The sequence below is a fragment of the Acomys minous genome, assembly GCF_964271855.1.
Source record: "Acomys minous genome assembly, chromosome: 13".
Taxonomy (NCBI): Eukaryota; Metazoa; Chordata; class Mammalia; order Rodentia; family Muridae; genus Acomys; species Acomys minous.
Genome location: NC_140495.1, coordinates 25,531,062 through 25,552,580, shown reverse-complemented (window position 1 = coordinate 25,552,580; position 21,519 = coordinate 25,531,062). Strand labels below are relative to the sequence as shown.

General features: G+C 42.2%; 1 long non-coding RNA gene across 1 annotated transcript; it reads left to right on the top strand.

Moving 5' to 3' along the window:
* Positions 1 to 1,118: 1,118 nt before the first annotated feature.
* Positions 1,119 to 19,686, top strand: LOC311581919. The gene is made up of 3 exons (XR_014773930.1): positions 1,119 to 1,253; positions 3,764 to 3,813; positions 19,434 to 19,686. It is a non-coding gene; the product is annotated as an uncharacterized lncRNA (long non-coding RNA).
* Positions 19,687 to 21,519: the final 1,833 nt, after the last annotated feature.

Genomic DNA, 21,519 nt, shown 5'->3' with positions numbered 1-21,519 from the left:
TAGTTTGATTTAATCTTCTTTGCATATTTTTGCATTGTTTTCTTATGCTTCAGGGGCCTTAGGCAAAACAAAACACAAAGCCCTTACACACACTGCCTTCCCTCCTGCCTTGAGGCATTTCCCCCTCATACTTTCTTTAAGTAGTTTCATGTCTTATATTTATATACTTGATCCTTTGAGCTTATTTTCTTTCTCTAAGGTGAGAGAGGAGGCTGAACTTCAAGCTTTTGCAATTGAATACCCAATTTCGCACCATAGCATCACCCGAGACAGCACAAAACCAAAAGGAAACATGAATCACTGTGGACAGAGACAGATCAAGGAAAAGGAGCTGCACACAGTGTCGGACTGAGCTGACAAAGGAATGAGGGAGACCCTTGTCTACTGGTCTAAACAGTCCTGAGCTATATTGAAAAGAGCAGTATAGATGTGGTATATGACACACCACCACTCACCTCAGGGAAAGCCTGGAGTCTTTGATTTATATTTTGTATGCTATGTAAAGATAAATTAAGCTAGATTTATGAGAGTGCAGGAACAAAATGGAAGGGCTTAGGTGTCTTAGTTTATAGAATTGATTTTAAAGCTAGTAAAATACATTTTTACATAACCTTAAAGCACAGTAAACTACAAAGAATACATTGGAACAGATAAGTTTAACTATAAGTTGAGTTTTGTATAGAAGGGATTATTTCAAATCAAACGAGGTAGTACGGCAGCACAGTCATCTGAGTAGGCCCTCTGTGAAAGTAATCCTTTAGGGTGCAGCCAACACAAAACAGAAATGAGAGTAATCCTTTAATTCTTTATTAGTCACACAGATTTGGGTGGTTACCATATTGTTAAGAAAGGGATGGGCGTACATTGAACAACAGTGTGTGTGAGAACTTATGCTGCTATTAATAAAGAAAGGACACACAGACAGGTGACAAATGACAACAAGGAAACCCAGCTATACTGAATTGAATTGAAAATATCAATATCAATGCATGCTTTAAAAAAAAAATAAAAATTAACCTCATTTTGTAAGTTAGCTCCGGTTGTGTCTTGTTATCTCTGGAGCCTTTGCTTAGCTGTTGTGATTGGTTAACAAATGAGCCCAGAACATTCCCTTAAAAGAATGATTGACTCTGGCTATAGAAAAGGCCCAAAGGCCATGACTTGCCCAATGCTTTTGTTCCCCAGATTGTGGTCCCTGGATACCACTAAGAGGAAACTTGGCTTTATGGAGGAATGTATGACTTAAGTTTTGAGTAAGTACACAATAAACATGGACATAAAAAAACTAGGTTCATTTTTGGTAGAGGTCACACAGTAGGCAGGACATCAAGCTAGTATGCAGGAGCAAGAGACAGCTCAAAAGGGAGGGGATGAGACCAAGTGAGCAGGTAGAGTGATGCTGAATGTGATGCCTAGGGACCTAGCTGGACTGAAGAGAAGGGATGGGACCAAGTGAGTAGGAACAGTGATGCTGAGGGTGATGCTCAGGGACCTACTGGTCCTAGTAGGGCCAAGGCACTCAGTTCCTCCATTGGCCTATAGTAGCAGCTACTCACAGCTCAACTGAATATTTAGAGAAATTGCTTGCAGTTAGCAGAAGCAACCTCATCGAAGATTATACCCCTGTTCAAGTAGTAATCCTGATTACAGTGGGACAACTTTAAAGGGCTTATCACAGCTGCCAAAGAGGCCCTGTTGGATTGGCTGAGCACTGCATCTCCCGTTATATTACCAATTGTCTTTTATTCCTGTTCAGTCCTGTTTACTTCAGTCTCCGGGACGATGACAAAGCCCCCACTCCCCAATAGCTCAGATATTTCAACACTTGCTTCCCTGTTGATCACGCTGTCTGAGGAAGTTGTGAAACCTACAGGAAGTAGCCTTTCTGAAGGAAGTACATTGGGTGGGGGGGGTGGGGGTGGGGGGTGGGGGGGTGGGGTGGGCGGACCTTATGGGATTATAGTCTTGCCCCATGTCTGTTTCACTCTTTCTGCTTTGTGTGTTCTGTTGACAGTATGGTTGTTCATCTCCTGCTCTGGCACCTGTTTCTGTGCTTCCCCTGCCACTATGGACTCTCTCTCCCTCTCTCTCTTGAACTGTAAGCCCCAATAAACACTCCCTCCTAAGTTGCTTTTTGGTCATGCTATTTTATCGCAGCACAAAAAGTAACTACTATAGTTTCCAAATCTAGTCCCAGGCAAAACCACTTTTGTGCACATCTGCATCTCATTCTGCTCCTGGTGGAACCCGGATGAAGAAAACAGGCATGGGAGCACCTGGTTTAGAGCCCCGCCACCCATCAGACCCAGCACCGTCATTGTGTCCCACGGGAATAGCCCCCAGTGGTCCTAGTCCAGGACAAGACCTGTAGCCACAGCTCTAACTGTGGACTCCCACTAGGTATTTAGTTTATTCACTGTCCTCCCAGACCAAGCGTGGCTTATTATCTGAGGTCATTTTCATCATGAGCAATGTTGCCAGGTAACATAGCTGACTGTCCACCTTTATTAGTTTCCAGGGGAACGGAGCTGGATGGTTAACCCAAGGTCATTTTTCCACAGAGAAAGAGATTTTGCTCTGTTAACTGTTTATTTACATCTTAGAAGCCACGAATTCACGGGGACAACTTCAGTAAACAAAAATGCCAACCACCCTTATTTAGAGGATACTAGGAAACGGCACTTGCTATTTTGAAAACCCGTTAAATAAAGGGAAGGGGTAGTTTATCCAGACTTTCTCATGTATACTGTGCCTTAGGGTAATGAATGATCTGATAAAGCGGATTAAAAAAAACAGAACTACTCCAGCTAATAAAGGAAGGAGGACAGAATTAAGACATCATCGTACTATTGCAGCTTCTAATGAAAAGATGAATCTAGGCCTTAATCATCTGCGACTGCTAATAGTGCCAGAGGGAGACAACTTGATGCTCTGCACCACTGATGGGAGCTCACAACATGACTTACAATATTCTTGCAGAAAATTAAAACCTAAGTATGATCAGAATTCTAGTTCCCATAACCAACTGTCAGAGATCAAGGATCATGCTAAGTGATGCTGTGATCCTGTTCCCAAAATCTAGGCTATGGAGACTATATAAGACAAGTGAGCCAATTTCCTCAATAAAGGCAGTGGCCAGAGAGGAAAAGAAGAGAGTGGTGAGAAACAGTTAAGTGGAGAGATGAGGATTTATAACTCAAAGAAACCTAAAAGGTGAGGGCTTGCATACCAACCAACTGCAATCATGAACTGTATTTAGACTCTGATTTAAACAGCCTGTAAAAATGACTCAGTTGAGGAAAATTTGGAGTTGACTGAAGACTGTACAGTACAAAAATGATTATTTATGTATAGCTATAATATATTGGATGCATATTCTTTACTCAGAATGCTTGGAACCAGAAGACTTCTAGGGTTAATTTTTTAAAAAATTGGAATATTTACACACATTTGTATATGTATGCAGTATGTATGTAGTATGTCTGTATGTCTGTATGTATATATGTATGTATCTTGGGTGCAATCCAAGCATAAAACCCAAACTGACTTATTTCATATACACTTTCTACAGACAGCTTGATGGTAATTTCATTCATTATTTTGACATTCTGTGCACAAAACAAAGTTTTATGGTGGTGAATTTCTACTTGTGGTGTCACATTGGTGTTGGAAACATTTTTGAATTGTAGGGTATATCAGTATTTCGAGGTTTTGGGCTTGGGATGCTCACTTAGTCTGCCCTTTGTATTGTGTTCATTTTAAGGGCACTTTCAACTTTCAGAGGTAGAGACAGATGGAATCACAGATGAAATGGTAAGACAATTTGCTTTTCTCCAAGATAATCTACACTATGGGGAAATGGGTATAGAATTAAGTAGGATTAGCCAGGAATTTATAAACAGTGAAACTGGGAATTGGTTTGTTTGGCTCAGTGTTGTTCCCTCTACAGTTACAAGTCTGAACATTGCTTTTGAAGCGACTAGAAGCACAGATACATTTACACTTTAGTACAATAACCTCAGTCCAGAATCGGTCCATAGACAGCACCTTCATCCTGTGGGTCTTACTATTTACAGTAGCTAGGGTTGTGTTGCTGTGAAGAGAGAGCATGGCCACCGAGACTCTTAGAAATGAAAAAAATTGAATTGGAGTCGGCTTATAACTCAGGGGTTTAGTCCATTATCATCATGGCGGTAAGCATGGCTGCACGCAGGCAGACATGGTGCCCAAGAGGGACCAAGAGTTCCACATCCGGCAGGAGGAAGGATGAATGAGTTGCTGGGCCTAGGTTGAGCTTCCGAAACCTCAAAGTGTCCTTCCCCTTGAGACAGTTTGTCCAACAAGGCCACACCTACTCCAACAAGGCCACACCTCTCAATAGTGTCACTCCCTATGAGCCTATGAGGGCCATTTTCATTCAAATCACCATGTTATTGTATACATTTGCGAACAAAATAGGACTTCCTATAATACACAAGGAGGGAATAGACAACAGACACTGGAAAGCCAGGGTAAGATGTGTCTTTTCAGGCTGCTCTTTGGCTACCTGGTAGCTGAATAGAAATATGGTCCTCTTAATTGTGCATAAGCTAAAGACATGAAGGTCTCAGGTCAAGGCAGTGGCAAGGCCATACTCCCTGTGAGGCTCCAGGGCAGCATTTGGCCCAAGCTCTTTGTTTTCTAATAAGTCATTAATTTTTAGTTAGTATCCAACATAATTACACATGTGTATTGTTGGAACATATCAAAAGAATGACCCATGGTGAGCAATGTCCTTGCTAAAACAAACCAAAACAACAAAAACAAACAAACAAACAAACAAAAACTAAAAAGGGAGAGATACTGAAATATGGTGAACATTGTCTTGGGGAACCGTGAGAGAATCTCCAGGAAAAAAGACAAGAAGACCATATTCAGATTCCGGGTACACTGGCCAGATTGCGTTCCACAGCTATGTTCTGGCATCCAACAAGAGCAAACATGTCTTATAAATTGAATGTGTTTGTCACCCAAGGCATGAAATCACTTCCAAGAACAATCCAGAAAATGAAACGCACCTGAGGTGAAGGCCCTTGGCCTATCTTCCGAGAGGCTTTCTCACAGGCCCCCAAGGCATTGCTCACCCTGGGTCATTCCTTTGACTGTGTTCCGAGACATCGCATCATGATGATTTCTTCTTATTTGTTTTCCTCCCTTGATGCTCCTTCCAATGTTCTGTGCTCCCCATCTGGTTGGCTTTGTTTTCCTGTCAAACAGTCCTCTCTTCTGTTTCCATGTTACACGTATCCTGTCACCCTGTCATTCCTGGGCCCGTGCTCTTAAAATCTCTTCCTCCATTCTGAGGTTCCACATGTATATATGTAATGATACATTTTGTTGTCTGGTGGAAAAACATACAATATTTCTCTGTCTGGGCTTGGATGGGCATGCCTCATTCAATTATTAGAGTGTGTGTGTGTGTGCCCGTGTGCATGTACACATGTGTGCTTGATGTGTGTATGTGTGTACATGCATGTGAAGGTCGGAGGACAATGTTGGATGCAGTTCTCTCCTACTTTTATGTGGGCTCCAGGCATCACATTTGGGGTGCCAGGCTTTCGCCGTGTGGTGGTCTGAATACAAATGTTCCCCAGAGGCTCGGACACTTAACACTTGCTCTTCCGGTGGTGTCACTGTTTGGGGGGGTGGGGGCTTGTGGAACCTTTAGGAGACGGAGCCTTACTGGAGGAGTCACTGGGGCTGGGCTTCGGAGGGCTATAGCCTCACTTCACTTCTGGTTTACTTTCCCTGCTTCATGATCTATCAACTTCCTGCTCTGGCCATCTGCTGCTATGCCGCCCCTCACCATAAGATTCCTTCTGGAACCATAATCCAAAAATAAGATTTTTCTTGCTAGTTTTTTGTCATGATGTTTTATCACACCAATGGAAAGTAATTAACGCAGACACAAATAATACATTAAAAAAAGATTTATTTTATTTTATGTGTGATTTTTTTTCTGTCTGTATGTAAGTACGCTATATACCTGGTGCCTGCACAGGCCAGAAGAGGGCATTGGATCCCTTGGAACTACAGTTCTAGAAGGCTTTGAGCCATTGTGATGTCCTAGAAACTGAACTTGGGTTCTTTGTAAGTCTATCAAGTGCTCTCAACTGCTAATCCATTTCTGTATCCCCCAAAATAATAAATTAAAAAGGCAAAAACCTATGAATACTACCCAACATGCACTTGTATATGTATACATGTGTGCCCACATGAACAACACAGACACAATTAAAAAATAGAAGGAAACTGATGATAAAATGTAAACAATAAATTGTAGAATAGACAGAAGAAAATAATAAGAAAAGTGGATCAAAAGTTCCTGTGGATAAGATGCTTGCATCGGAGACAGTTCTTTGTAGTTCACGTGCCCATCACTGCAGATGCTCCCATCCTGTGATCCCAGTGGTATTAATGTCTCAGCTGCAGCAACTTTCTCTGGCTTAAGTTTTGGTGTGTTCGTTATGAGTCCATCTAGGCTGGAGGTCTCTCATCTGTGACCTGAGACTCTGTCAGGTGTCCAAGCCACAGAACATACATACTAGTGATGCTCCAGAGGGTATGGACAACCGAGTCCCCCGTTCCGCTTTGAGCAGGTGGGGGCCTTTGTCATTGTTGATCTTGGCAGCCTAGAACTGGCTATTTCTAGAAATCTTATTGACCACACTACCCTTCGTTCTCCATCACAGCACATGGTTTAAACTTCTCACTGGACTCAGATCAGCGACTCCCTGCAGCCATGACTGTTTTATGTGACCTCATCCTTTGGCCAATGCAAGGCACAAGGCACAGTGCTCATGGGGACCCTGCATCGTGATCATTCCTGCTCTCTGCTTCCCAGAGCAGTTTAATTTTTAAGGACTGGACCCTTGGCAAGATGGCTCCTGCTTGCAGTGCTCTGAGACGGCAGAGTTGAATTCCTCGACGGTTCGCTCGATGTGCAAGCGGAGTCTCTCTTCAAAACCAGGTGCTTGAAGTGAGCTCAAAGTGGGTAGGAATCATGGGTTTGCCCGGCACTAGGACTGATGGCCTACAGATTTTATCAGTGATGATGTCATCAATTCACCTCATGTGGCAGCCTGTGCTGTGACTGGATCCTTGCTTCTCTCTGGGTGTGCCTTTCAAGTTCTCCAGCTGTGTCCACATCTCCACCATTTTGAATGCTTACAGTATGATTTTTCTTCTTCTGCTAACTCTGTTGTCACAGAGTTAAGTGATAGATGTTGAATGATTGTCTTAAGAACCTGGGGTTTCAGAGATTCTGTCTTGGAGACTATGTAAGGGCAAAAGAGATGCTAGGTGGAAGAACTCTTAGATAGCCATCATCCTACCCCATTGCCTTATTAATACAAGACAATTCCTGTCCATGGTTTGTATAAAGAGGCTTATATATAGGGGTCTATACATAAGGAGTACAATGGTTTATCTTTATGGGCAACATTTCTGGTTTTGGAAACACCTAGGAAACATGTGTCTAGTACGTCTTTGAAGGTGCTTTCAGAAGGTTTAACTTACAAGGGAAGACCCACGCTGAACGTGGTGGCACCATCCCATGGGCTGAAGTTCTGGACTTAATAAAAAGTGGGGAAAGGAGGAAGCCTGTCTCTGCTTCTTCATCCACCAAGAGACGTTTCTGGTGTCACCGCTGTGAGCTGCTCCTGTTGCTAAGTCTTCCCCACTATGGTCTGCTGTATCCCTGGGCTCGGAGCCCAAACAAACCTTCCTCCTTCAGTTGCTTTTTGTTAGGTATTTGACCACCATGGTGAAGAGGTAACCACATACTGCGGCTTATCACAGGATTAAAACTTGCCTTAAAATTTTTTCTCTTACTTAGTTAAGTTTCCACATGTGAATTTTTTTGGTTTGCAATATTTTAAATAAGATTCATTACAAAAGAATCCCTCTTACCTGAGATATTTTAAACCTTCTGAAACTCAGCCATGAACCTCTAATGGTAAAGCTGTATGCCCCATTTCTCCTCCTGTCACTGCACACGCCTTTCAGCCTATGGTGACGATGACACTGATGCTCTCTAACTGAGCTAGACTTACCCGGGCATAAGGAGCCTGCCCCTGAAACCAAAGGAGAAAGGTATGACTGTGAAAGTCATAACCGCACACAGCCATGGAACGTGAGACGTCAGAGGCTCTAAAGAGAAGCGAATTCTGACTTTCTTGTGCCTGAGCAGAATAACTTTAGCGAAGTGTTGGCTTCAGCAAGGTCACCCCAGCACAGCTGGGGGTAGAATCCAGGTGGCCTGTGTTCCAGGTGCCTGCCTTGCCCAGGTGGGCTCAGAGCAAGATGAAAGGGGGTCTCTCCACAGCTGTGGAAGTGAAGGGTGGTGGGAAGGAAGTACCGAAGACAGTCCATGTGACATTTACCATCCCTGCGAGGTTCAGGTTGACAAGCTTCCCCACATCCAAGAGGCTGTTAAACTCTCTAATTGCTTGTTTATCTGATGTTAGAAAATCAGTCCCCACAGACACAGACTGACAGGTAAATAGCTCGGTGAGGATGTATTCAAAATGATAAACTAACACAATATGCCTTCTCTTAAGAGAATTGCCCAAAGCATACTACTGCAGCGCAGCTTGTAGCTCTATTTCTTTGCAGTCACCGCTGGCTGCCATACCCCAGTTTTCTTGGTAGCTGTTGCATCTTTTAGATCCATGAAGTATCGCACTTGAAGTAAAGTTGGCAGGTCCTATGGGGGCATGTGGAACAGAGCAACTTGGTGAAGCCTGAAGAAATCCCGGGTAGGATTGGAATTGAATCTGGAGAACCCTGCTCCTCTCTGCCAGGCGTGTTTTACCTTGAGCAAGAATGTAATTTCATGATGCCTCACTCCCCCTTCCCCACCTCAGTAAAATGAGAGAAAAAATAAATTATAATAGTGTTTACCTCATTGTAGGTTTATGAGAGTTAAATGGAATATAGCTTTACAGCATCTTATTCAGTGTCTGGCTTTTTATAGGTGCTGATTAATAGTGATCTACACTGTTACAGAGAGGCAAAAGAGATCACTGGCTCTAAGTGCCAGGCTTGGACTAATGGCACAGTATACTACAGGTTTGGGGCACCTTGGTATGCTTTTGGATTCTGTTGGCTTAAGTTTCAGTGTGGTTATGCTAGCTACGCAGCACTGAACGAACTGCTTAATCTTCTAAAGTTGCTGTCTGCTCTTCTGTGAAATAGGGAGCATGGTGATACGAGCACCTGCTTTATGGGCCATTTTTATTTTTTACATATAAATGATTTGCTAGTGGATCCTCAAACAATGTCTTGCATTTGTCTAAAATAACTATTACGGGTTTCTAGAAACTTATCTTTCAGATGCACTAAGCCTCTGGTAAAGGAAGCAAATAATGTGGCAGTCCGTATAATGGAAGTGTTGGGCGGAGCGCATGCTTCTAGACCACAGCGGACTGCTGGTTTATCGTGCTGTTGGACCTTGTGAGTGATTAGCACACTTGTGGAAGAAGTGACAAGAGAGAAGGACAATTGCCTTGAGAATACCCTCAAGTGAGGGACCGCACCCCCAGGACTGGAAAGGCATCAGTGGTGTGTTTCAGACTCCTGCTAACTTAAGGACAGCCCCCACCCATGCCTCCCTCAAGCCTCTTTGCACTTCCCTGGCAACAGGAAGCTTTGTCTGCCCAGAGAGACCCATTTCAGGTCAGCTCTGGAGAGGCTCTAGCTAGTGGGACGCTCCTGAGACAATATGTAGCAAAGCCCAAAGAAACTGTCACTTGGCCACCTGGAAATATTGTTTTCTTCTTATGAAATACTTTTAATTGATTTTTATTGACCAACCAATTTGGGGGATGTTAATACTCCCAAATTGGCGAACCACATGTTCCCCCCCACCCCACCCCATGACATACTCATTGTTTTATTTGCAGTGAAAAGCTTTCTGAAGCACACAGGAAAATTAGTAGTTTCTTGCGGAACCAAGTAAACAATCTATTTGTTTTGTATTAGCCTCAAGCTGCTCTCAGAATCACATGTTTCTCTTGTGCTAATTGTATGAAACGGAGCATCTGCCTTATTATCCAGTCATATGTGTAATTGTTCTGAGCTTGCTTGACAATAGCCGGTCAATGGTGCTAGTTTAAATCATCTGTGCCGAGATCTCAGGCTTGACTTCACTGAGCAGAAATGTTCCATTCCAGACGTGGAGGCTCTCTGCAGTGACCCAGGTTTCCTTTGAAATCTGGGGTTGATCACCCTAGGTGAGTCATTCACTACCTGGCATGTTGTGTCACTAGCGTGCAGAGCTTGGTACAACCATCTCTTGCACTTTCTCAACTAGTACAGCCCTGGAGTACAGGGACAGAAGTACAACCTCTTCACTGATTATTGAGGGAACCGATAATACCTAATATTGATAATAAGAAGGCAGCTGGTCTTTATTTGATTCCGAGACCCACGTACAGTAGTTGTGGGAGAAGAAATACCATACACCAGATGTAGTTACAAGAGCACCTTTTGTTAGATGCTGTACCAACAAGCTCTTTAGCGAGTCTTCAGCGCATCATTCTGTGATCCTATCTGCCTAGTAGCTTCCAGGGATTGGGAATGTCATAAAAGCAGCTAGGATTCCATGAGGAGAAACCATGCATTTCTTTGATGACAAAATGAGTTAGTTGGCCAGAAGCAGTAGAGTGAGAAGGTAACAGGTCAGTGAATAAACATTTTCTAAAGTTACAGCTGGGCATGGGCAGCAAGGGCTAACTCATAGCCAGCAGGAGTGTTGAATTCAGTGGGGGGAGAATCATTGTTCCCTTATGACTGAGGGAGACGTGTAATCAGTCGGCTACCTTGTGACTGGATGCTTTTCCAGGAATGGTCCCCAGTTGGCTCTCAGCAGTGATCTCTGCTGCGGGCAGCTTATGCTGAGCAGTGGTGAGAGGCAACCTAGGCTTCATGAAGGTTGAGCGATTTTAAGCCCATGCACCTCTGCCACCCCTGTTACTATATTAGAACCCATTTTACAATAGCCTCAGTGGCTTGAAAAAGAGGTTGGTTGGTGTTGGTCATTGTCCCCCTTGGGTGAACAATCACACAGGACTCAGATAGTTATAATTTGCACCCACGTCAGGAGGATCATTCACATAATTTCTCTCCAGATTTTCTGGCCACAGCTATTTTTCTTTCCAATTTTTCAACCCAAACAATTGCCCAGTGACTATGAATCAATGTAGACCCGATTTTCCAGCAGTCTTACCCAGACAAATTACAAGGAAAATGTGCTGTTCAAATGTTCTGCATACTGGCATGGGGGTCTCCCTTCATATGGTCTTTTGGGGTACTTCTGGTTAGGGTTGGAACTCTGCAGCGTTCCACTTTGGCTTGCGCCAGTATGTCGCAGAGTAGCATCTGCAAATTGCACCCCGGTGTGAGGCCTTTTCAGACTAGTGAAGATGGGAGGGGGGAGCGTGTTGTAGACGTGTTAGAGCTACCTGCTCATGCAATGTGTGTGCCCGCTGAGCCTGGGATAGGTCTCATGGGTCAATTGCCACTTCTCTATGATTGGGCTGCTACATATTCCTAGCCTCGTGGCTTTGAAAGCCATGTATGACCACGTTCATGAGGAATGGCTTATGTGTGGTGCGGTCATTTGGTATTTTATAGGGATTTAGTCTCTCCCACGCTTTGTTCAAAACCCTAACATCTCGTTTTTTGATCCTTTGTGTTCCTTGAGCATTGGAAGGGGAGGCTGTGATATAGAGGTCCCACTTACGGCTGAGCAAGAGGTAATACTTCTTCTCACCACCCATACTTAGTACATTTCTCTGGCATACCAAAAAGATAAATAGGTCTTATAGAATAAAGAATAACTATTTATTGTTGGAATATGAGGGTCTTTAGACTTTAGACCGTCAAAAGATGTAGTGTCCCTGGTTTACCTGTGTGCCTCGGAAACAGTGGCATATCAATTTTCATGTTATGAGACTTTCAATTTAAAAAAAAAGCGTTATTTGTTTTTCTTCTAACACATGAAAATGGAGGTTATGTAAGAAAGTCAGTAGATAGTTTAGGATGGCAAATCAAATATAGTCTGCATTGCCTTTGGATTCCCAAGTCGTCTTAAGCCTGGGACCTCTTTCTTTGTGATAGGCAATGAAAAAGCAGAATTTTCACCTTGGAGGGTGTATTCTAACAAAGCCTCAGAAATGCAGTTTTAGTCAGTTTCTGTGCTTTGTGGTTATTTATTTTCTATTTTCCAGTGTAGGCATCAGTAAGCATTTTTTCAGTTCTCTTTTTGTTTGTTTGGCTGGTGGGAATGGAATTTGTATGATGCATCAGTATAATACTTTGCCGAATGTCAAGGGGTTAAGCTCTAGTAAAGTGGATTATGACAAGCAAAGGGTTACCGTTGCTGTGAATCAGGAGAGTGAAGGCACATTGCTGTCATTAATAGGAGAGCAAATGACTTGTGAAAGGAGATGAGAGAAAGGGGGAAGGAGAAAGGAAAGCAGGCAAGCGGGAGGGAGAAATATTTGCAGATTAACAATCATCTACCATGTGCCAAGGCGGTAATACTTTTTCCCATTACAAGTGTACTATGGTTGGGCCCTTGTATTTCAACAATAAACAGTTATTATTTACTCTCTAAGATCTATTTAGTCTTTTTTTTTTGGTAGGCCAGATAAATGTACTAAGTGTGTGTGGTGATAAAAAATTGTTACTCCTTGCTTAGCCATTAATGGGACTTGTATACCGTAGCCTCTTGTTAACAAAGTTCAAGCAACATCACAGAAGAGGGGTTGGAAAGACTGTAAGGAGCAGACCTTGGAGAAAAGGAATTTTCCATACATGAGAGGACCATTGCCCTCCAGAACCCACAGTGACAGTGGTTGCCTGCACTAGACCCACCCAGGATCAAGCCAATTAAGACATTAGTGTGTGTGTGTGTGTGTGTGTGTGTGTGTGTGTGTTGGTCAGAGTCTCATGAGAACTCCAAGCCGAGGAGTTATTAATAGTTCATGGCTGCTAGTAGAAAGAGAGTCAGTTTTCTTTAAGGGTATGTATCCTGGTATGCCAACCACGATCCATGGATGACCCCACACTTGTGCACATATTGGCCACACAAAATCTGACTCAATGGCTATAAAACAAAGGGAGACATGACCTTGGGAAGGAGTGGAAGATCTATTCAGAAAGAGTTAGGAGTAAATACTATCAAAATGCAAAATTTCACATAAAATTTCTGTGATTCTGGATAGGATGAAACATTTATTTTGGATGACTCTCTGGCATGGATAGAAGGTCCCAGGGCCTCCACTTGCTTCCTTATGCTACCACAATCAGCACTCTATGGTGCAGGGACTTGGAACTGTAGAAGCTTCTAGGTTCTCAGCATGTCTGCGCCGATTACATGTTATGGAAATTGGGACTAACCACAAAGTGCGTTTGTAAGCTCGCTGGACACATGGCGGAATACTGTCAAACCCAACCACCAGTGTCTCTCCACGAGCTTAAGTAAGTGTGAGTTGTGCAGCCCAGTGGTTGAGTTCTCAGCCTCTATTTAGTGATAATATCTGAAAGCCTCAAAGTTCCACATATATATTCCTCCAAGTGAAAAGCAGCCTTATAAAAGCCCTTGTAGAGAGGCTTACACTGTGGGCATGTCCAAGGGGCCTTAGGAAGTGGCAAGAGGAGCTGTCTTCCTACAAGGGCTCACCAGATGTCCTCCTGGCTGCTATAAGCATGTGTGGCTATACAGTTAATTCTTCAGCAGGCTTGCAACCTATTTTGTCCACATGGATGCTGTAACCCACTAGGCAGGTACTAAAAGTTCCATAAAGCCAAAACATTCTGGTTGCCGTTAGTGTTAACTAAACAAATCTTGCATCTCATGATTTGTAACCACTCGGCCTCTGTTACCTCCGGATCCCATTATTTCCATTAAAATTCAGAGTCATTAATATGGTGATGGTATTTCACATTATTCATTAAAATTATTACCAAGATAAGTTGACAGTATTGTAATTTTTAAAACTTTTCAATGATTTACAGCTATACTTGACTTTTATAGATCGCACCTGTATACTATGAGCTTGTTAAATATGTTTATTGACCATAGTAATTAAATTGCAGATTTTTTTTTAGGATTTTTGTATAATTGTCCTTGTACTCTTTACATTGTAATTTTTATAAATGCATAGGCTTGTTTCTGAGTCATCACTTAGGACTTCCAGTACAAGGTTGAATAGAGATGTGAACATCTTTGCCACGCTTGCTGTGTATTTATTGCCTTTATTATTTCCTCCCATTCCTACTTCGAAAATTAAAATGGATGTTGCATTTTGTCAAGAAAAATTCCTGTTCCCATTGAGATATTCAAATGATATATTTTTGTTCTCTTAAATTACCAGTGAGATCATCCATTCTTTTACGTTTCTTCACAAGATAAAACAAAATTATAAATTACATGTCTAATAGTCATGGCTCATATTTTGTATTAATCTTGTCTGATTGTGATAGGTTGTGTTTTCACAGGAAATTATCTATGATTCCCTGAATATTAACATAGTTATTCACAACATCTTATTTTTGAGTACTTATAAGGTCTGTAAGGATAGTCCTGCTTTGATCCATGATGCTGAAAATATAGTGTTTTCTTATTTTGTGTTAGTAGAAGGCTTTCAATTTATTAATGTTTTCACAAAGCAACTTGGATTTCAGGTATGGTGGGTCAGTTCTTCAGTCCTAGAACTTGAGAGGTAGAGGCAGGCTGTCTGTGAATTTTAGGCTAGCCTGGTCTATGCAGCAAGTTCCAGGCTAGGGATACATAGCTAGGGATACATAGTGAGACCTTGACTTGATTTTGTTGACTTTCTGTGTTGTTTTCTGTTTTATTGATTTCTATTTTTATTTTCATTGTATTCTTCCCTCTACTTTCATTGTCACCTAATCATTCTGGCTTTGTTCGTTTATTGTCTCCTAATGTCTTATGTTGCAAACCTCGAGTACTCACTTGGTAACGTCCTTCGTTTCTGTGTGAATCTTTGAGGCTGGGGGTCACCTGACCATGGCTAGTTTGGGTTTTTGCTCTTTTTCCACTCGCAGCCATGCTCACAGGAGAGCCTGATCTAGACAGCTTCCCGGGTGAGAGTCTCTTCCCAGGTGACTTGGGGTTGTGTGAAGTCGACAAAGCTGTCACACGACCCAGCGTTGTTGAGGGGCACAAATGTGAGCACAAGACAAAGACTGAGGGAGGTTGTGTTTCCAGTTTCTGCAGTGATTTCTTGGTTCTCACTTCAGATATGATCAGGATTTCATTCGCCCAGTGGTAAGGATATTATCATGTGTCTTCCTCGGGAAGGTTTTAAAAATGATATTAGAGTTATCTTTACTCCAAATATTTTCTATATTCATATCTAAAACCACTAGGTCATAGTATTTTGAGTGAGTGGGCAATGCTAAGGGGACCTTTAGACGAATTCCTAGTTTCTTCCCTGGCTTCTCTCTCTTTTGGTAGTTTTGTATTTCATATTTTTATTTGGAAAATAACCCATAAATTTCATTAAAAAATTCAAAGTGCCTAATGTATTTCTGGGCAAATGCTCTACATGTGTTTAGATTTCATCAACACTTTGGATTTTTTTTAATTAATTACAAATTTTCTAACCCTGTAGATCCCCTCTTTTGTCCTTGATTAGATTAATTAATGTTATATGTTAACTGTTATGGTCTTTTATCCAAAGAATCTGTTCACAAAATATTTAACTCCATTATTTAAAATTTTAAAAATAAAATATTTAATTCTATTATTTGTTTCTTCTGTTTTTTGTATGCATTATAATAAACCTGTCTAGTCAGGGCAAAGAGGGGCTTTGGATTGGTGTGTTATTTAAGGGTTTATTCCCAAAGCTTATAAAGTTTTTATTTTCCTTGAATATTTTAAATAATTTTCTCTCCATTTTAAGTTTCTATGTTGTATGCTCATAAGTTCAGTAAAACTTTGCAATTTTGAACATGCCCTGGTTCTAATTTATAATGTTGTTGTTGTTTTTTTTTAAATAGTTAACAGTTACTATGTATCTATTATTTCTGATCCAATAGTTAATTAAGAGTGATTCCCTCCCCCCATTTCTAAAGGCTTGGCTTTTCTACATTTCTGTATTTGTTACTTAATTATTGCTTCATTGTGCTGCAGCTTAGAATGAAGTTTGTATTATAAGAGCTTGTTGGGATTTATGTTTAAAAGATGGTAATTTTGTAAATGCACCATAGCAACCTGAAAAGACATAATTTTCATGATATTGTTCCCATGTTTTGCTTCCTTATTTTCTTATGCTTTCTCTGTCAGAGAGCTAAAAAGGGACATTAAAGCCTTTTGTTACTTTCGTTGTTTTGGTCAGGGTCTCTTTGTATTTCCTGTGATTTTACAAATGTTGATGCCTTGCTCTTTGATTCCCAATGGTGTGTGTGACTGTGTGAGCTCCATGCTTTGTAGCCAGCATCACTATCAAGGGCTTGTTTCCAGCCTACATGTGATGCTTTTGACCCGGAGTTCAGTTCTGTCTCCTAGCAGCACCACAATTGCTGACTTTCTCAACCCAAACATCTGTTCCAGGTTAGAACTTTCGTTGTGGGGAAGTAGAAGTGGTGTGGTTACTTATCTGCCCTAGGTCTTACTGCATTGCTTGTCCTTGTAGCAGAGGAAGAGCCTCCTGTGGCCCCCGACTTCTCCACAGTCCAATGAAGGCCAGTGTTTCTGTCCAGCCAAGACAGAACCTTCAATCTTCCCTTCCTTTTTTTCTCCTGCTCTTTTCACTCTCCTCCTCTTCCTTTTCCTTATTCTTCTCCCTTTTCTTGTTAGAAGCTTTGAGAATGAACCCTTAAGTAATACAGAAACCCAAAGCCCCCCTTTGCCCTGACTAGATAGGTTTATTATAATGCATACAAAAACAGAAGAAACAAACGTATACAACAGGAATATGTTAATACACAGGCAAAACTGGATAAAAGAAAATTACTTGAGCATAGACTGCTAATAATATACTTTAAGCATTTTATTAGCATCTGTTCATTACACATGGTAATGGATTTCATTAGGGCACCTTCATAATGCAGATAATGTATTTTTATCACATTTCCTTCAATTACCTTCTCCTGTTCCCCTGATACTTCCACTGAACCGTTTCCTCTTCCTACCAACTCCTCCTACTTTCATGCCTTTATTTGTTTATTTATTTTGATGCCCCAATGAGTGTCATAAGAATTGTTCATAGGGGGTCTGTGCTGGGGGGTTATTTACCATAGCATAGGCTGTTCACCAGTGGCTATAGCACTAAAGAAAATATCTTCCTCTCCCAGTGACTATAGATGCTCAGAGAGGGGTGTGGCTGAATATCTGCATGCACATCCTCATGAGGTTCTCCTCTCTCTTTGCTCTCCTAACAGCCATGTTGATGGGTCCAATCTTGCATGGGTCTTATCTGGATAATCTCAATTGATATTGATCAAGCTTGCAACAGTGATGTTATGTTTGAAAAGCAGCATTCTAGGTCACGCCTCTCCTTCCACGGACTCTAGCGTTCTTTCTTTCTTATCTTCAGTGTTTTTTTTTTCTGGCCCTGGGGGAGGTATTGCAGAGGTCCATTTATGGCTGAGCAGTCAGCAGTTTTTTGTTTGTTTGCTTCTTTGTTTTTGTTTTGTTGGTTTTTCGAGACAGGGTTTCTCTGTGTAGCCTTGGCTGTCCTGAACTTGCTTTGTAGATCAGGCTGGCCTCGAACTCAGCAATCCACCTGCTTCTATCTCTCTGAGTGCTGGGATTAAAGGCGTGCACCACCACCACCTGGTTTCAGCAGTCATTTATTCTCAGCACATTGAGCACTTATGGGTCTCTGCTGTTACTACCGAGCCCTGCAAGAAGAAAGCTCTCTGAGCAAAGCATCAACATAGTTATTTAGGGAACAATATGTTGGGAACACCTAGCCCATTTAGCAAAACAACAGCTTCTTCACCAAGGCCTGTGGCTTCCCCAGCCTTGGATGCTTATGACTCTCCCCATGGAACAGGCCTCAGATCTGATCGGAGAACAAAACCCCCATTACTGATTTGAGGGTGTTGTATCAGTGGGTACATTTTCTCCAGCCATTCTGTAGTGCAGTACTCGAGGTCTACATCTATGAAACACCTTTGAAATAAAAATGGAAGATAGAACACTATAGGGGAAAGGGTTAAGTGAAGAGATGTAGTAGGGCCGTGGAGGAGAGGAGGAGATGGAGTGGGGGAGATTAATAAAAACTAAAGATGTAATAAAGGAAATCAGAATAAAGAAATCTGATAATGGGTAAGCCAGTGAAAAAAGATAGTGGAAAAGAGCTTAAACTGAAATGGATGGGTAAAGCTGCTCCCAGAAACTACAGATTCTTTTTTTTTTTGTTTTGTTTTGTTTTTCAAGTCAGGGTTTCTCTGTCCTGACCTGACTGTCCTGGACTCACTTTGTAGACCGGGCTGGCCTCAAACTCACAGAGATCCACCTGCCTCTGCCTCCCGAGTGCTGGGATTACAGCTGTGCGCCACCACACCCAGCAGCTATAGATTCTTAAACGTGTTCTATCTCTAGAAAGTTCTGTCTAACACAGTTCACCCGGCCCAGAGCTTCTGGTATAGTTGCATCCAAGGCTCAGATAGAATTCTTTTAAGCTGATTTTCCGCCATTGCTACTTGGCTACTATCTCAGGTTGCATGTAGTAATATGACAGAGACAATAAACTTCCACTGTCCTTCAGGATTAAAAGCAGAAATTCAGATAAAATGTTTCTCTCTCTCTGAGAGCCTTAACATATTGCTGCATCTTTTTGGCTCTGGCTTTTTTTTTTCATGTGCCTATCTCTAAGACAATCAATGTAGCCAGGAGAATGAGATTTACATAATATACTCAAGTTACGTGCTCATCTTTACATCTGGCTGTTGGCTCATCTCAGTGCACACAGAGCAGGGGTGGTTTCAGAGAGAAATGAGGGTACCTCACCACCACAGTAGCAAACAGATAGCAGGAGTCAAATGTTTCAGACAACATGCCTAGTCTGTCAAAGGAGTTTTGAACTTCTAGATATAAAACCAGACTGAAAAGAATAATACCATTTCAAGATACTGTCATTGCTGGAATGCATTTTTTTGCGGGGGGAGATGGCCAATGATATGTTAGTCACAGAAAAATCAGAGGTTTATCACGTTTGGAGTGCTACCTCAATCTCTATAGTCTTTATAATTATTTAGTAATATCTTTCCAGAGAAACCAAACAGAGGAGAAACTGTGTCTCACTCAGTCTGGATACTCCTGGCAATTTTGACAGATATTGTTTTGAAAACCTATTTATTATTTGTGTCGAGAAACTACAAATTGCTTTCAACATTTTTTTTTCTCCCAGAGAAGTGTGAAGTGTTCTGAAGACTGCCAATGAAATGTCAAATCGTCCAATAGAGAGAGAAGGGCATCATTGTTTCGCGGTGACTTACACTCCATCAGAATCTGATTGGCTGACCTGAGGAAAGAGAGGGTAAAAGGATGAAGCGCTGAGCGAGCTTCTTGCTAATGGCTTCTGTGGGAGAGATGCCACCTTCATCATTGTAATTCTAGGGGGAACACCCGTAGCCTCAAAGATATCAGCATGCCTTTGCTTGCGTAGCAAAACGTATAGTGAGAAAAGAGACCTCAGCACAAATTTCTATGGGCATCTTTTATTACAGACTTGGACCAACTAAGTGATTCTTCAAGAGATTCTTCAAATTTCCATGAAGGCAAATAAAATTATTAATCATAAAATATTCATCATGATTTTTTTGTGTCTATATTTTAGGGCAAATATGTGACAGCAATGTTGTGCCAGGGCAGTGAGCTGGTGGTGATGGATTCAGAGGGCCCTGGTACATAGACTACACAGTGAGGCAGCAGAGGAATGAACAGAGGCAAGATGAAGCCTCTAAGAACAGGAGCTTCGGGGCTGGAGAGATGGCTCAGCAGTTAAGGACACTGACTGTTCTTCCAGAGGTCCTGAGTTCGATTCCCAGCAACCACATGGTGGCTCACAACTATTGATAATGTGATCTGATGTCCTCTTCTGACCTGCAGGTGTGCAGGCAGAGCACCATATACATAATAATAAATAACTTTAAAAAAAAAGAACAGAGTTTCCAGGGATCCAGGTCTCCCTGCTAGCTAGAGCAAGTATTTAGGCAGGCATTGAACAGAGAGTCATAGAATCACTTTTAGGGCATTTCCCCCCCTTGGGATACTGAGGGGTAAAAATCAATGGGTTGAATTATTTGTCCTTTATATTAAACTCACAGAAAGTAATACTTTTTGGAAGGTTTGTGTGGCAAAAAGTCAATGGCCGTTTCCAGTGGTGCCAAGGTGTTCTAGGGACCTAGCTTGCAAACTTCTAAGCTCGAGAAGGCAGAAGCTAATGATGCTAATATCTTAGCTGATTCAGAGCTGTGAGGTCCCAGTTTAAATTTTCTTTCCCTTTTCTCACGTCCCATATGTTTGGATGAAAAGGGCAAGAAACTTTCTATCCAGATATTGTTTCTCTCAGAAAAGGACTGGATGGCAGGCTACAGAGGGGGCTGGTTCCTGGTGTTCAAAAATCCCTGCCCTTCTATTTTGAGTCCATTCTCTTACGATTACATCCCCTCCACTTTGGCTAGAAAAGATGTCCCCCAGAAAGCTTTGCTTCAGATGCCACCCACACTTGGTTCAGCCTAGCTGTTTGGGGACTAGAACGGACCTGGGGCCCCCATAAAGGAGAGAAAGGCATGGAAAGTGACCACAGAGGTGGCATCAGAATATTTGGCATCTTTGATACAGAAGAATTCAGCCCCTTTCCGTTATCACGATTATGGCAAGAGGATATAGGTGGACTCAGGTCATTCTGACATCACCTCCTAAGCCTTTGCCTCTCAGGAGTAGAGCACGAAGGACAGGCAGAGGGTGGGACAAGGTAAGGCAAAGGGTGTGGTGGCAGTGAGTGCATTGAGGATGGGGGATGGGAGAGTAATTGAGGCCTCTAGTGATGGGCTTATTACTAAAGTCACAGTAGAGAAATAACATCTATAAAGCGGCTCTGTTGAGGGATGTAGTGGCAGCAGAGTTCCTGCAAGAGCCTGGTGCCAAGTGTGGTCAGCTTACCAGTCTCTCTGAGCCACTTCGAGGCTCCACTTTGGTTCCTGCGATTGAGTAGGACATGCTGTTGACTCCTCTTGTCTCAGGGGCTTGTTGCCCAGTGACAGAGGATGTGCAAGGCCCAGGCCCCTCTCTCAACAAAGTCACCTGGAGGAAGAGATAGATGAAAGCATAAAGACTAGTGAAGACTATCTCAGAGTGCCCAGGCAAATAGTGACCAGGTCAAAGTTTTCACATCCAGTCACAAGTGCTAGGGAGAGATGGGAGCCAAGGGAAATGGAAAATGTGGCTCCTTATTTTCTGGTCCATTTCACACAAAAAAAGCACAGAAGGTG